This window comes from Aquarana catesbeiana, linkage group LG01, assembly GCF_042186555.1.
Source record: "Aquarana catesbeiana isolate 2022-GZ linkage group LG01, ASM4218655v1, whole genome shotgun sequence".
Taxonomy (NCBI): Eukaryota; Metazoa; Chordata; class Amphibia; order Anura; family Ranidae; genus Aquarana; species Aquarana catesbeiana.
Genome location: NC_133324.1, coordinates 914,240,810 through 914,259,094, shown reverse-complemented (window position 1 = coordinate 914,259,094; position 18,285 = coordinate 914,240,810).

The following is an 18,285-nucleotide window of genomic DNA, read 5'->3' as shown; positions in this document are numbered from 1 at the left end:
TCGTCGTTCGGGACTGAACATTTTGCGATGTTTGGCTGTTCTGGTGCGAACCGAGGGGTGTTCAGCTCATCTCTATTGGTAAGCAATATTTTTCTTTAAATGCCTCTCACATCTGTGCATCTGTAGTTGTTTAAAACATGCTGCAGAGACAGTTAAATGCATCATCCCGATTCGGGAATAAAAACGAAAAAAATAAATTCTTCTCTTCTGTTAAAGTCCAGTGTCAAAGAAACCAGACAATTTTTTAGAGCACGGTGACATCTCTCAAAATTAGACTTTATGAAAAGGTTAATTATGTCTGCGTGGTCGTGAGCACAACAGCGCTGGCTGGGAGAGATTTATTCATAATAATATGAGGCTCGTCTATCTCAGGCAGAGGAGCCTGCCTCTGTATAATTGTTGCAGACAGGATATTAACAGACTTATCTGTGCTGCCGAGGACACAGTCTGACATAATTATTAAAGAAGAACTGCCCAAATGCTAGCAGCCAATTGGATTCTGCCTTTCACCTTCCTGTAATGCATCTATGAACATGAAAGGGAAAATATAATTGGATGCTGTCACGGATTGGGAATTCTGTTCCCACTAGGTTGTAGTTTGGGTAACCAAGAGTTGGTAGAAGACTGAGAGTGGCATAGGCCACAGAGGTGATACAAGTGGCTACAAGGAGTCTGGGAAGGGCTGGATACCTGAAGTCACTGGTAGGGAGAACCTAGCATGCCCACAAGACAATGGAAATGAGAGTGCTTAGGACTGAGATGAGAGCTGCCTTGTCTTCACCAGAGCTCCCACAGGAGGAGATGGGTTTGGCTGCAGATGACACCAAGGTTGCAGCCCTTTGTCTCATCCAAGCAGGCAGCACTGGGGCACAGGACTCACCAGTCTTTGTGTCCCATGATCCAAAAGGCAGGTGTGTACAAACACACAGAGGCACTGGAAAGAGATCAGGGTGCACAGAATCACAGGGAGTCACTGGAAGCAGATGTCAGGCAAGGGTGCACAGGATCACTGAAACACAATATGGAATGAGTGCACGAGTGGTAGCCTCAAGGTGCTGAAGGGCAGGTACTGGCAGGACACAGAGAACATGCTGGAAGCACACAGGAAATGAACAAGTCCCTTGCAGTGCTAGGATGAAGGAATCACAAAGCAGTAGATAACACAGCAAGTCTGGATCTAGGGGGGTGCTGAGGTGGGCTGATTTTAGTTGCACCCCCCAGTTCTCTGAAAGTGGATTCACTGATCAATGTACCAGGCTGATGGGGACAATTGAAATGGGGGGGGGGGGGCATTCTGATGGGGGACATTTGATGTAAGGGGACTTTGGTGGGGGCAATTGATGTAAGAGAAAAATCTGATTGGGACAGTTGATGTAAGGGGACTTTGATGTGGGCAATTTATATAAGAGGGCACTTTGATAAGGGTAGTTGATGTAGGGGCCACTCTGATGGGGAGAGTTGTTGTAGGCGGGCACTGTTGTGGGTACAGTTGAATTAAGAGATCACTATGATGATCTCTCCAGTCTCCTGTAAGGTGTCTACAGTCTTAGACCATCTCCTGTAGGATGTCTGCAGTCTATGACAAACTCCTCTGGTATGGCTGGTCTATAGCCATCTAATGTACAGTGCCTGCAGTCTCTGACCATCTCCTGTACAATGTCTGCATCTCCTGCAAGGTGTTTTCAGTCTCCAGCCATCTCCTGCAGGGTGTCTGCAGTCTCTGACCATCTCCTGTAGGATGTCTGCAGTTTCTGACCATCTCCTGTAGATGTCTACAATCTCTGACCATCTCCTGCAGAGTGTCTGCAGTCTCTGACCATCTCCTGTAAGGTGTCTGCAGTCTGTGACCATCTCTGTGTGGGGTGTCTGCAGTCTCTGACCATATCCTGTAGGGTGTCTGCATTCTCTGACCATCTACTGTAAGGTGTCTGCAGTCTCTGACCATCTCCCGTGGGATGTCTGCAATCTCTGATCATCTCCTGCAGGGTGTTTGCAGTCACTGACCGTCTCCTGTAAGGTGTCTGCAGTCTCTGACCATCTCCTGTAAGGTTTCTGCAGTTTCTGACCATCTCCTGTAAGGTGTCTGCAGTCTCTGACTATCTCATGTAAGGTTTCTGCAGTCTCTAACCATTTCCTGTAAGGTGTCCTCAGTCTCTGACAAGCTCCTGTAGGATGCCTGCAATCTCTGATCATCTCCTGCAGGGTGTCCGCAGTCTCCGACCATCTCCTATAAAGTGTCTGAAGTCTCTGACCATCTCCTGTAAATTTTCTGCAGTCTCTGAACATCTCCTGTAAGGTGTCTGCTGTCTCTGGCCATCTCATTTAAGGTTTCTGCAGTCTCTTGCCATCACCTGTAGGATGTCTGCAGTCTCTTACCATCTCCTGTAAGGTGTCTGAAGTCACTGACCATCTCCTGTAAGGTTTATGCAGTCTCTGACCATTTCCTGTAAGATGTCTGCAGTCTCGGATCATCTCCTGTAAGGTGTCTGCAGTCTCTGACCATCTCATGTAAGGTGTCTGCAGTCTCCGACCATCTCATGTAAGGTTTCTGCAGTCTCTAACCATCTCCTGTAGGGTGTCTGCAGTCTCTGGCCATCTCCTGCAGGATGTCTGCAGTCTCTGACCATCTCCTGTACAATGTCTGCATCTCCTGCAAGGTGTCTGCAGTCTCTGGCCATCTCCTGCAACATGTCTGCAGTCTCTGACCATCTCCTGTAGGGTGTCTGCAGTCACTGACCATCTTCTGTAGGTGTCTGCAATCTCAAACCATCTTCTGTATGGTGTCTGCAGTCTCTAAACATCTCCTGTAGGATGTCTGCAGTCTCTGACCATCTCCTGTAAAGTGTCTGAGGTCTCTGACCATCTCCTGTAAGGTTTCTGCGGTCTCTAACCATCTCCTGTAGGGTGTCTGCAATCTCAGACCATCTTCTGTAGGATGTCTGCGGTCTCTAAACATCTCCTGTAGGATGCCTGTCGTTTCTGACCATCTCCTGTAAAGTGTCTGAGGTCTCTGACCATCTTCTGTAAGGTTTCTGCAGTCACTGACCATCTTCAGTAGAGTGTCTGAAATCTCAGACCATCTTCTGTAGGGTGTCTGCAGTCTCTAAACATCTCCTGAAGGATGTCAGCAGTCTCTGACCATCTGCTGCAAGGTGTCTGCAGCCCCTGATCATCAACTGCAGGGTGTCTGCAGCCTGACCATCTCCTGCAAGGTGTTTGCAGTTTATGGATAATCTCTTGTAGTATTCCTGCAGTCCCTAATAATCTCTCGTAGTATGTTTACAGTCTCAGATCATCTCCTATAGAGTGTCTTTAGTCTCTGACCATCACCTGTAGTATTTCTGCAGTCTCTGATCATCTCCTAAAAGCTGTCTGCATCCTCTGACCATCACCTGTAGTATTTCTGCAGTCTCTGATCATCTCCTAAAAGCTGTCTGCATCCTCTGACCATCTCCTGTAGTATGTCCACAGTCCCTGACAGGCTTAAATTACATTACATTTACTAAGCATTATGTGCAACCCCTTGGTGACGTCAGGATCTGTACTCTTGGTCCCATACAGCCAGCAAGCTGATCACTACAGGTTTACAGGATGCATTTAAAAGTATTACTGAAAAACAATGTCCTTTGCTTTTCTTTTTTTCCTGCATTTTCAGCACCTTTTTTCTTGCCTGGCATTCCGCACCCAAGCTCAAACCCCAGCCTTAATACACCACAGGGAATACGTCCTCCACCTTGTGAAAGAGGAACATTTGTTCTATTCTTAAGAGGAATGTGTGTCCTTAAATGTGCCCTATCATCAAAAGAAGCATGCCATCCCTAGCTATACTGAGCAGCTATAGCAGGAGATAAATGACCAGGCTCAGCTGGCACCGAACAAAATTTTATAGTCCTGATAAACAGAAAACTCAGACTTCCTTTAGGTGGAAAAGTCTGGTTTACATATACTTATGTAAAAGTTTATGGCTGCATCTTGGAGAGTTTGAGTGATAATTGCTCTCTCTATGGGAAGTGCAATATCACTGAGGAAATTACCATAGTTAGGCTTACTAATAAATTAAAATAATTTCCAGGAATTCTCTGATTTTAACTTTGTTACTCATAGTACTGTCTCAGAGCACAGTATCACATAAAAAAGTAAATATCCAGTTATTTAATGAGTTTGGAATCACAATGTAGCTACCTGCCTTTAGTCTGTAGCCCAACACTAGCCACAACTTTTTTATATTGTTTTGGATAGAGCTGGGAGATGTTAGAGCCCTAAAGCCCAACCTGTGGCCCAGGCAGTGGTGTATTTTCTTTTTGTGCTGCCCTAGACTGCCCCATGTAAATTTGTCCCATCCCTTCCTTCTCAAGTGGCTATGTGGGGTCTCTGGTGGCTGGGCTGGGTCTCTGGTGGCTATGAGGGGTATCTGGAGGCTATTAAGAGTCTCTGGTGGCTATGTGGGGTCTCTGGTGGCTATGCGGGGTCTCTGTGAAAATATATTACTAAATATAAACTTGCGATGATGGAAACAACTAAGTGATAATGAAATGCGGCTGTTGTAGACAGGGTGCTAATCACTTGGATAAATGTGGATAAAAAATACAGCGCTCGCAACACACAATATAAGTGAAATTAACAAAAAAGTCCAAATAAAAATCCAAATAAATGCAACTGAAGTGTTAGTCCACAATGAATTGGTACAAAAAATGCTTCACAAACTTGCAGGAGTACAGTGACACCCCCTTTTGCATCCCCACTCACCAGAACAGGACGACCCCCAGCTTTGCAGTCCAGGGGTCACTTCAGGCTTGTAAATTGTATCGACACTTCAGTTGCATTTATTTGGATTTTTATTTGGACTTTTTTGTTGATTTCACTTATATTGTGTGTTGCGAGCGCTGTATTTTTTTATCCACATATGTGGGGTCTCTGGTGATTATGTGGGGTCTCTGGTGGCTGTGTGAAGTCTCTGGTGGCTGTGCGGAGTCTCTGGTGGCTATGCAGGGTCTCTGGTAGCTGTGTGGGGTCTCTGGTGGCTGTGTGGGGTCTCTGGTGGCTATACGGGGTCTCTGGTGGCTGTGTGGGGTCTCTGGTGGCTGTGTGGGGTCTCTGGTGGCTTTCTGGGATCTCTGGTGGCTGTGCGGGGTCTCTGGTGGCTGTGTGGGGTCTCTGGTGGCTGTCTGGGATCTCTGGTGGCTGTGCGGGGTCTCTGGTGGCTGTGTGGGGTCTCTGGTGGCTATGCAGTCCAAGCGTGAATGAACATTGAGCCCTGATATCTAAGGGGTCACATCCTTAGAGCCCAGGAGTTCATGCGTGGACTTGTAGTTCTTCACTATCTGCGGGTGTGTCACGTCCTCAGCTCTAAGGGATTCATGCTGGGACTTGCAGTCCTTCACATTTGGGAGGGTCCCAGCATTAACCCCTGAGATCTAAGGATGTGACCCCCCAAAATTGAAGGGCTATAAGTCCCAACATGAACCCCTGAGATCTAAAGATATAACTACCTCCCCCGAAAGTGAAGGACTACAATTCCCAGCATGAACCCCTGAGATTTAAGAATGTAAGCCCTTAGATCTCAGAGGTTCATGCTGGGAACTGTAGTCCTTCACTTTTGGGGGGTCATAAAGCACTAGGCGTGGAGGAGGAGGAAGTTAAATCCTCCTCCACTTTGCATGATGGGTCTGCCTCGGGTTCCTTCTGCATTAGGGTGGGAAGTTGCGGCAGTCATGTTATTGGTTGCTAGACGCCAGGCAGCTCTAGAAACCAGTGGTCAGCAGGGCCTCAGCCAGCAGTGGAGGGGGAGGTGGAGGTGAGGCAGAGCCAGCGCCAGGGCCAGGTTCCTAAACTGCGGCGGCCCAGTCAGCCCCTGTTTCCTCTGGGTGAGCGGACTGCTCGCTAGTGTCCCTTTTGCCTCAGGGTTTCTGCTGACACTAATCTGTTCACAGTCTCTAGCAGTCTTCTGCAGCATATTCGCACTCTCTGATCATCTATTGTATGATGTACAGCCCTGACAAAACGTTAGGCTAAATTTAGTTTTGGCTTCACTGTACCCAGTGGAGCGGTATTCTGTTTTTTTTTTTTTCGTCTGGTCAGGATTTCCTAAGCTAGGTGATTGATTGTTCCTGCCTGGATGCTAAAAAAAAAGAAAAGGTGAACTAACTCCAAAAATCTTCCGGACTCCACTGGACATATCGGTCTTGATGCACATACTGCCAGTGCAGCTGTTCGTTCAGCGTACACTTCAATAAACAATATATGGGGAATATCCATCATAATTGTCACAATGACAAGGGCTCATTGGTCAGTGCAGCCACATGATCATGCTGACCAATGAAAAGGGCACTTGAGGCTTCTTCTTCTGGTAAGGTGTCCCAGAAGAAAGAAGCTCTTCTTTGGTGGCTGCTCTAACCACTGAGTGTTTGTCATTCTGAGATGCATATTGTGGTGTATAGTGTACAAACTATTACAATGGCAGCATAGGGAGTCAAAGCAAATACATATAGCAGGATCCGGAGGGGTTGCCAGGATATTTGGAGTTAGTTTACCTTTTTATTTCTCAGGAAAAGTTGAACTTACCCTTTAAAGTGGAAGTAAACCCATCCATTTACCAGTTTCAAAAAACACATGCCGGAAATGTAACACTCCCATTGGTTATGCTCTCAACCAAACTGTCAAACCATCCAATGGCTGGTGTTATGACTGATCATGTGTGCAGCATCAAGGCAGTTTTAGATTAAACAGAGGCAAAGATGGCAGCTTCCTTGGCTGAAAACGATAGGAGGGTTTACTTACACTTTAATGCTCCATACACACGATCGGACTTTCCGACAACAAGGGTGTTGGCTCCAACTTGTCTTGCATACACACGGTCACACAAATGTTGGCCAACAATTACGAACGTAGTGACGTACAAGACGTACGTGCTATCTCCGTTACGATCGCTAGTTTTACAAGACCGAGCGCTTCTGGGTCGTACTTGATTCCGAGCATGCGTGGATTTTTGTGCAACACTTGTGTACACACGATTGGAAAGTCCGACAACAAAAATTTGTTGGCGGAAAATTTGAGAACCTGCTAGCCAACATTTGTTGGCGGAAAGTCCGCCAACAAATGTTCGATGGAGCATACACACGGTCGGACTTTCCGCCAACAAGCTCACATCCAACATTTGCTGTCGGAAAATCCAATCGTGTGCATAAGTGTGAGATAATCAGTGACTCAATTCCCAGGAGTGCAGGAAGAAGAGGCACCGATCAGCTTGAGCTGCCCAACCACCAACAACCCCAGAGGGGAGCTGAATTAAAGCCCTTGTCCACTCAGTATAAAAACAATTATAAGTCAGCAGCTAAATCCTGTACCCCCGGACTTTTAATAAAAGGACACTCAACCGTCCATGGTTTCCAGCGCCATCCTCATCTGGTTCTTCAATTGGCCTCAGGTCTAGGTGCTGGCATCCTACAGTATCTGTGGGCAGCCGGCCATACTTTTCGGCTTCACAGCCGGCTGTCCACTATGCATGCTTGAGCCGCGCTACACTTTATGAATGGTCCCGCAGTCTTTTGGGACTTGTGACATGTCTCAAAAGACTGTGGGTAGGGGGGAGAACTTCCGTGCAGATTGCCTAGGTGGTCCAAGAAGAAGTGGGAGCGTGTACCTGTCACAACAAGGTACCTGCCCCCCCCCCCCCAAAAAAAAAATGATGTGCCATATATGGCAGGGTGGGGGGGGGATAAGGACTTAAAGTGAAGCATCCCCTTTTGGGTGGAGTTCTGCTTTAAAGTGAGTGATATCATGAAAAGCTTTTCCATGCAAGATGGAGAGCCTTTATCATTTTATCGCTGTCAAGAGGTTCAGTAGGATAACTACTGGATAACTCTATAGGGAAACGGGAAACGGTAAACTCCATGAAGATGTCTCTGTATGTAACATGCGTGCTGCTGTTTACTCTGCCTCCCCTTGAAAGGTTTCCACATTCAATGGGAAATAATTAACATTGTGAATACCACCGAAAGACGTCTGTTGATGTTATCAATAGACTACATTCAAAAGCTATTCAAGTGAATTTCAACAGCTAGGCACAATGTTGCAGGTTCAATAGAACTCAAGGTGATCTCAAATACCCAGGAACATTTTGTTTTCCATTTTTTTTACCGAAACGGGTGACAATGTAGAACCTTGGTGGTTATGCTATAGATACCCTTCATAAGATATCTAAGGCAAGAAAAGATTCTTCTAAAGGGAAAATTGATTTATAACTTTTATTTATTTATAGATACATACAGTAGTTGCCAATTGTGCCTACTGCTAAAGAAAAGTCATTCTGTACATTTTATAAATTGTCCTGTGCTGTCCCACTGATCGCGCTTGCAATGCTTTGCAGGCTCATTTGCAAAAAAATAAAAAATAACAAACACATTTTTGAAAGAATATTGGGTGTGGGAACCTGTTCATTTAATTCTGGCACAATCCCCTATGTAGACACAGTTGGAGAGGGGAGGTATTTACCGTGAATCCCCCATAACAGGGGACTCGTGGGAGATGGGGATGGGGATTTTAATGTGCTCAAAAAAAGATAATTGATCAATAAAAATCCATATAAAATCAGTACATTTTATTTGTACAAAATCTTAAAAACAAAAAAGATACAAATCATCTAAAAAACATGTTCTGTTTTATACATCGACATACAGTACATAAATCCACATAGGGATAGATCCCAGAAGGTTTATGGATCAAAATCACATTTTATTTTCCCTGCAAATATATGCACATTTATTATTATTATTATTAATAAATTTCTTTTTTTGCAAAAGATTGACTAGAGTTAGACTTTGGGAGTGCTATACACGCCCCCCAAAAATTCACCATGGTACATGCGCACGCGCCCCCTACACCGCGTGCAAAAAATCACATACAGGTATGTGATTTTGCATAGCCAGGCCGCCCTGCCGCAGTATATGTATGGTGGGTGGTCCGTAAGTGGTTAAACTTCTTTGTTTCGTTTTTTAATATTTTTTGCACATTTATCTTTTCAAAAAGTGCTAAATTGAAAAAAAAAAAATTTTATAGCATTTGTAAATAACTTTGCAATGCTTTGTACCAGAATCATAATTTTAGAGTGAGTTTAACCATTTCAATACTGTCACACTTTGAATGACAATGACATGCGCGGTTAGGCAGCACTGAACCCAAATAGAGCTTTTTTTTGGTGGTATTTCAAAGACCGAAAATTTGGAAAACAAAAACCAATATCATTTTTGCTAATAATTTTTTCTACTTCACTGATAGGCTGCACCGATAGGCTGCACTGCTGAGCAATGATAGGTGGCACTGATGGGCACTGATATGTGGCACTAATGGGCACTGATAGGCAGCAATGATGGGCATTGAAAGGCAGCACTGATGGGCACTCATAAGTGGCACTGATAGGTGGCACAGATGAAGAGATACTAATGGGCACTGATAGGCTACACTGATGAGCACTGATAGGTTGCACTGATGAGCACTGATAGGCAGCACAGATGGGCATTGATAGGCAGCACTGATGGGCACTGATAGGTGGCACTGATGAGGAGATACTAAAGGGCACTGATAGGCTGCACTAATGAGCACTGATAGGCTGCACTGATGAGCACTGATAGGCTGCACTGATGGGCACTGATAGGTTGCACTGATGAGCACTGATAGGCAGCACTAATGGGCATTGATAGGCAGAACTGATGGGCACTGATAGGTGGCACTGATAGGTGGCACTGATGAGGAGATACTAATGGGCACTGATAGGCTGCACTGATGAGCACTGATAGGCTGAACTTATGGGCACTGATAGGTTGCACTGATGAGCACTGATAGGCAGCACTGATGGGCATTGATAGGCAGCACTGATGGGCACTGATAGGTGGCACTGATAAGGAGATACTAATGGGCACTGATAGGCTGCACTGATGAGCACTGATAGGCAGCACTGATGGGCATTGATAGGCAGCACTGATCATCAGGACACTGATGATCAGTGCCTTGATTATCTGTGTAGATGTCCCCTGTCCCACTTGCCGGCTCTTCATTCCTCGCGCTGTGACTCCACGTGAGGAAAGTCCTGCTGATAACTGGCAAGTCTGTTTACATTGTGATCAGCTGTTGTTGGACACAGCTGATCACATGATAAAGGGCTGCTGTAATTGTCCCTTTACAGCGATCACAGCGCGCTGGATGCACACCCCAGGGGACACGCAGGGGACGTGCAGAGGACATGGTTCCAGAAGGACATCTATGGATTCCCTCCTGGAACAACAGAGCTACGCTGTAGCCATCTTTCGGCTATAGCATGGTAATGAAGTGGTTAAACAGGAAAAATTACAGAATAAGTTTGCACATGTTATCTGCAATAACTATTGATAACAAACTGTACTCAAAAAAAGAAAGGGTGCCTTTTGTTTAGTTTTGATGCATTTTATTATCTAAGGATTGGGAAAAAAACTAAATCATTGTTGCAAGACAATATCATGAAAAGAAAGCCTTGTTTGTCCTTAAAAACCAATGTATGAATGTACTACTGTGTTATCTTTAGTAATGCTGAATAAACAGGTCCATAGCAGAAATGTAAAAATTGCTCTGGTCTATGGGGGGTGAACAGGTGTGTGAGACAAAGTGGCAAAGCTCATTTGGCTGTACTTCTCCTGTGGCTCATAGGAGTGCACTTCCTTCTGCACTTTTGTGACCCGTTTTCATCAGACAACGGGCTTAGCCTGCTGTCAGCTGACGTCACAAAGCCAGTCCGGGTTCAGGCAAATCTGAATTGTTTTAGTTCTATTTGAGTTGACTAAAATAGTGTTAATTTCATTAACGAAAATATTTTTGTCTGCGAACTTAACACTGGTGGTGATGGGGAGTAAATGGCGCCTTTTTTTTTTTTTTTTTGGCAGGCCCATTTCTGGACATTCAGCTTCTTGATTTATACCACACTAGCGTAGCCTGTGTTTTGGGGTCACTTTTCTGCTGGAAGTTTCACCTCTGATCCAGTCTTGGGTGTTCTACAGACTGAAAGGTCTTCCTCTAGAAGTGCCCTGTGTTTGGCTCCATCCATCTTGTACACAGTCCTGACAAATTCCCTAGTCCAAGCTGATGACACATAACATGATTCAACCACCAACATTCTTCACCGGGTGGATGGTTATCACACGGAGATAAGCAGTGTTGGCATTTGAGCCAAGTCTGAAAAAGTCTGTGGTCTTAGACAAGAAAAACTTTGAGGATATATTAGTTATATCTTCCCCATACCTTTTGGCAAATGGCAACTGCATTTGATATGAGGTTTTCAGTTTGTTTCAGTGCTTCTGGAGTATTGGAGTCAAATCTGTCCCATGGATGGTTCCTCCTATCATAGTGGTAGATGTCTGCAGCTCCTTCACAGTTACCATTGATCTTTTGAAGGCTTTTCTGACTAATGGTCACCTAACCTGGTCATTGAGCTGCGGTGGAGACACCTCTAGAGTTCTGGCAATATTCCTTTTAGTTTCTTTTTTCTACTAATCAATTTAACAACTTGACCTCAGGATGATTTATTTACCCCCCTTATGACCGGGCCACTTTTTGCAATACTTTAACTGATAATTGCACAGTCATGCAACGGTGTACCCAAATACAATTTATGTAATCATTTTTTCCGAAAATATAGCTCTCTTTCTACTGGTGGTATTTGATCAGCTCTGCGTTTTTTTGGGGGGTGCTATAAACAAAAAAACACCGACAATTTTGAAAAAAGAAAAAAAACAATATTTTTTACTTTCTGCTATAAAACACATCCAATAAAAAAAAAATTAAAAATCGAATTTCTTCATACATTTAGGCCAATATATATTCTGCTACATATTTTTGGTAAAAAAAAAAATAAAAAAATCAGAATAAGCATATATTGATTGGTTTACAGCAGGGATATGCAATTAGTGGGCCTCCAGCTGTTGCAGAACTACAAGTCCCATGAGGCATAGCAAGACTGTGACAGCCACAAGCATGACACCCAGAGGCAGAGGCATGATGGGACTTGTAGTTTTGCAACAGCTGGAGGTCTGCTAATTGCATATCCCTGGTTTACAGTATGTCAATGTTATAGTCTACAAACTATGGGATACATATTGGAATTTTTAGTCCCTATAGTGGTAACTGTGATATTGCGGTGGACAATCTAAAACTAACTGACCCTTTTGACACTTTGCGGGAACCAGTGACACTAATACAGTAATCAGTGCTAAAAATATGCACTGTCACTGATGATTGACACTGGCTGGGAAGGGGTTAAACATCTAGGGCGATCAAAGGGTTAACTGTGTGCTTAGCCAGTGTTTGTGCGTACTATGTGTGCTGTTTTTACTAAACGTGGATTTTATATTCTGGATTTTATATTCTGCTTTGCAGGAACATGGAATCCATCCCTTTCCCCCCTGGCAGAACAGAACTCTGCCTTGTTTACATAGGCGGAGCTCTGTTCCGAGTCTCTGCCTGACAATCGGCAGATGACGGTGGACATTGAGTGCCTGACACCCGCAGATCGGCTTCTGGTGTGAATAATCACAGCAGAAGTGGCCCCCCTGGCCAGTCTCATAAACCCATATTTTAACTCCCAATAGAAAATAGAAAACTCTCAAATATTTAAAATAAGAAAACGTACCATTTTAAGGAAAAAAAAAAAAGGGGTAATTTTGAAATTGATGGCAGCAGTTGGGGCAGAGCAACAAAAAGCTGGCAAAGTACAACATATTTTGTCTTTCTACACATCTAGGTTTGGGTAAGACAGGTCCACTTTTATCAGCTGCTGAAATAACGTTATTTTATTGGATGCTGAATGATATCTGGCATTATTTTCAGAGACGCCATCACTTTCACTAACATACAAAGGTGGTAAGTAATGATTCCCTTTGGATCTTTTCTTAATGGACTAAAATAAGGAAAAATAAAATAAAACTGTACAGGCTGTCACTTGCTTTTTGTCTGTACATGGAAATGGCAGTGAAATGGTAATGACAGCCTCCCTGCCTGATAACACACTGCAAATGTCAGTTTGATATATTCTGAAAAAAAAAAATTTCCTTTTGCACAGCACAGGCAGTCCCCGGGTTACAAACAAGATAGGGACTATAGGTTTGTTCGGAATTCCACCCAAAATTGGAACTTCTGCTCGTTGTACTCCTCTCCCCCCTCAGGTGCTACATTTGGCACCTTTCGGGGGGCAGGATACTTGTCTTTCACAGGTATCCCGTCCCCACTTCTAAGAGCCTCAGCCGCGGGTATTTGCGTCATCGCTGGACCTCCCTGCTCCTTCCCCGGCCGCCGGACCAGTTGGAGAGAGGAGCGGAGCCCCATGCATGCACAGTAGTGTTCCCGGCGTGAAGCTGTAAGGCTTCACTACCGGGCTCCCTTACTCGCAATGGAGGTGGCAGCACCCAACAGCTGATGAAAACATGGTGGCGCCGACACCGCTGGACTCCAGGACAGGTAAGTGTTTGATTATTAAAAGTCATACTGCAGCTGCTGGCTTTTATTTTTAGCGGTGGTGGGCGGACCTCCTCTTTAAGTTGAATCTGTTTGTAAGTCGGAACAGGTACATTTTTTAAGTGTCGCTCCAGCCCAAAAAATCATTTCTAAGCTTTTTGGATAGCACAGGAAAGGGTTAACACCCCTTTGTTTTGCTGTCTGTGGCCCTGCTCAGAAGATTTCACTGACAGTTTGTAAAAATCTGTGATTTTTTTCCCAACTGCCAGTAAATATCAGGGGCTGATAATTTCATGCTCTGTTGATTTTTTAAAGCGGAGTTCCACCCAAAAGTGTAACTTACGCTGTCTCCTTTTCCCCTTCCACCTTTTGGGGGGGGATACCTGTCTTTGACAGGTACCCTATTCCTACTTCCGGGAGTCCGGGCTGCGGCCCGTGACATCACCGCGGGGCTCCCTCCTCCTCCCTCCTCCTCTTCCTGTCACTGGGCCAGTAGGAGAGAGGAGTGGGGCCTCACGCATGCACAGCAGGGTTCCCGGCGTGAAGGTGTAAGGCTACACTGCTGGGCAGTGACGTTGCTGGGGGGGGTTTATATTTAGTGAGGGGTCTATACTGAGGGAGGGGGGTCTGTACTAAGTGGGGGGGGGTCTCTACTGAGGGTGGACTATACTTGGAAAGGGGAATGTACTGGAGGAGGGAGTGACTATAGTTGGGGGAGGGGGGGTGACACCATGTTTTACCGCACCGGGTGACACCAACCCTAATGACGCCACTGCTGCTGGGTACCCTTACCCGCAATGGCCGCGGCAGCACCCGACAGCTGATGGAAATATCAGCTGCGGTGCTGACATTGCGGGACTCCAGGACAGGTAAGTGTCCGATTATTAAAAGCCAGCAGCTGCAGTATGTGTCTTTTATTTTTTTTTATTTTTTTTTGGGCGGAACACCCCTTTAAGTGTAAATCAAGCAAATGACTTTGTTATAGCTATTGTCAGTGTTTCCATATCATGTTTATACTGTTTAAATATTCACTGTGTTAGTTTTCAATAGGAGTTCTGTAATTTCTCAGGTTGCCAGTAAAAAATGTGCTCCGCCAGTAAATGTTGCATGTTTTGTCAATAAAAAATGCTGCGGGAGGTTGGCAACCCTGAATGTTTGTAACCCGGGGACCGCCTGTAAAGTGCTCATCACCTACACAACTTACATTTGAATAATTAAAGTCACTTAGAGCTCCAGTCTAAACACATTTATTTCTATAGTATTTAACGACGCGGTTTAGTTTTCTATCATTTATAACAATTTAGACTCTGTGTATAAGGCGGGGGTTGGGGGGACTGATATGCAAATGAGCTGATCCCTTAAGCCCCCATTCACACCTGTTGTTTAATTCCTGAAGCATGTCAACACCAAAGACAAAGAGAATTCCCTTATTCCATTAACTCTCGTTATTCACATGAAGGTTGTGTTTCTTGTTGCATGGAGCTTGGAAAATTACACAAGCTTCTTTGGGGCAGAATTAAACCTCTTTGGCTCCATGGACTTTTATGTGAGGGTTTGATAAAGGTATGTTTATACATGTTTTTTAGGTGTCTTACTTAAAAGTCTATGGGGCCAAAAATGTGTTATTCTGCTCCAAGTTGCAGTAAAAAATTTGCAAAAAAACACACAAACGTGCAAAAAGGCCTTAAAGTGTTACAAAACTCTCAGGTTTTTTTTTTTACATTTAAATAACAAACATGTTATACTTACCTGCTCTGTGTAGAGGTTTTGCACAGAGCAACCTGGATCCTCCTCTTCTCAGGTCCCACGCCGGCGCTCCTGGCCCCTCCCTCCTTCCAGGTGCCCCGCAAAGCAAGCAGGTTGCTGTGGGAGCACCCAATCATTCACACACAGAGCCACGGCTCGTCCCTGCCCCCTCTGTCTCCTGATTGGCTTACTGGCTGTGATTGACAGCAGTGGGAGCCAATGGTTCCCGCTTCTGCCAAAAACGAATCAGGAGTGTGAGTCCCCAGAGAGCCAAGGTTCTCGTGGACATCGCTGGATTGAGATTGGGCTCAGGTAAGTATTGGTGGAGGGGGGGGTGCTGCATACAGAAGGTTCTTTACCTTCATGTATGATGTTACTATTAATGTTACTATTGATGTTAGGCTAACTGGTCTGTAATTCCCAGGGATGTATTTTGGGCCCTTTTTAAATATTGGTGCTACATTGGCTTTTCTCCAATCACCTGGTACCATTCCAGTCAATAGACTGTCAGTAAAAATTAGGAACATTTCCCCAAGTACCCTCGGATGCAAGCCATCTTGTCCCGGTGATTTATTAATGTTAAATTTCTCAAGTCTAATTTTAATTCTGTCCTCTGTTAACCATGGAGGTGCTTCCTGTGTTGCGTCCTGAGGATAAACACTGCAGTTTTGGTTACTGAAGCCCCCCGATTCACTCGTGAAGACTGAGGAGAAGAATAAATTCAATACCTTCGCCATCTCCCCATCCTTTGTAACCAGATGTCCTTCCTCATTCTTTATGGGGCCAATATGGTCTGTCCTCCCTTTTTTACTGTTTACATACCTAAAGAATTTCTTGGGATTTTTTTTGCTCTCCTCCGCTAAGTGTCTTTCATGTTCTATCTTAGGTGTTATTGATCTAATAACAGTGATATCTAAAGATGAGGTACCAGGTCCTGAAGTGTGTACCTATTGTGTTGGTGATAATTTCTTTGCAGAACACCAAAAAAACGAAACAAAAAGTAAATAAAATATAAAAAATATAAAAAATAAATCAAAAAAACACTAACAACAATAAAAAATTAATTAAATGTGCAAAAACACATAAAAGTGATGAATAATGTATCTTAACCTATATATCAATTAGGTATGAATAGTATACATAGGATAACATATTCAAAAAATAAAGTGCAATAATATAGGTGTACGGAGTATCACAGTGTACTGCGTGTATAACTTAACAGAAACTGTGTTCATCAGGGCAAAGCCGGGATGTGAACGCATAAGTCCATACAGAAGTGAGTACGTGTGAATACTGAAAGTCCATTACTAAGTGATTGGAGTGCTCATAGTTAACCCCACAACAGTGTAAAAACAAGCAGTCTTCATGTAGAATGAATAGGAGCTGTTTGAAGGGATCCTTAAATATGGATGGATTCTTCACTCATTAAGGTGGTCTCAATACAGAGGAAAAAGCAAAAGAATGCCCTTACCAGACAAGGTGGACTCACAGGCCCTTGGCGGTGAGTCAAACGAGCTTGTACCGTCAAACGGTATGGTAATCCGTGTGGTGGTCTTGTACGGAGTCTCATCAGATGTCGTCGGATGGTGTATCTCTGGGGGTGCCAAATCAGAATCGGGTGCCTCCAATATTCTGCTTCGGTCATCGGACGATCGCTTCCTCAACGGCCCATCACATGGACAAGCAAACAGAGGAGAAAAAACTTCCACATAGTGTAAATCCTTTTTTAAAAAACGTTTTAGCGTTTTATTGGTATCAGAGAATATTTTCCAAAAAGTTATAAAAAAGGGCAGTAAAAACTCAGCTCAAAATGGCAAAGCAATATAAAATACAGCGCAGTGAGTGATGGTAGGGGTATAGTCATAGAAATCCGACGCGTTTCGTCTTCAAAGACTTCTACCCCAGCAGGTCTTAGAAATCCGACGCGTTTCATCTTCAAAGACTTCTACCCCAGCAGGTCTTTGAAGACGAAACGCGTCGGATTTCTATGACTATACCCCTACCATCACTCACTGCGCTGTATTTTATATTGCTTTGCCATTTTGAGCCGAGTTTTTACTGCCCTTTTTTATAACTTTTTGGAAAATATTCTCTGATACCAATAAAACGCTACAACGTTTTTAAAAAAAAGGATTTACACTATGTGGAAGTTTTTTCTCCTCTGTTTGCTTGTCCATGTGATGGGCCGTTGAGGAAGCGATCGTCCGATGACCGAAGCAGAATATTGGAGGCACCCGATTCTGATTTGGCACCCCCAGAGATACACCATCCGACGACATCTGATGAGACTCCGTACAAGACCACCACACGGATTGCCATACCGTTTGACGGTACAAGCTCGTTTGACTCATCGCCAAGGGCCTGTGAGTCCACCTTGTCTGGTAAGGGCATTCTTTTGCTTTTTCCTCTGTATTGAGACCACCTTAATGAGTGAAGAATCCATCCATATTTAAGGATCCCTTCAAACAGCTCCTATTCATTCTACATGAAGACTGCTTGTTTTTAGACTGTTTTGGGGTTAACTATGAGCACTCCAATCACTTAGTAATGGACTTTCAGTATTCACACGTACTCACTTCTGTATGGACTTATGCGTTCACATCCCGGCTTTGCCCTGATGAACACAGTTTCTGTTGAGTTATACACACAGTACACTGTGATACTCCGTACACCTATATTATTGCACTTTATTTTTTGAATATGTTATCCTATGTATACTATTCATACCTAATTGATATATAGGTTAAGATACATTATTCATCACTTTTATGTGTTTTTGCACATTTAATTAATTTTTTATTGTTGTTAGTGTTTTTTTTATTTATTTTTTATATTTTTTATATTTTATTTACTTTTTGTTTCGTTTTTTTGGTGTTCTGCAAAGAAATTATCACCAACACAATAGGTACACACTTCAGGACGTGGTACCTCATCTTTAGATATCACTGTTATTAGATCAATAACACGTATTCTGTTATTTGTTAGAGCCACACTTTATTATTATCCTTACATTTACAACGGTCAGATTGTTGTGTTGGCTGCTCCACTACATATATTTTTTTAGGAGTT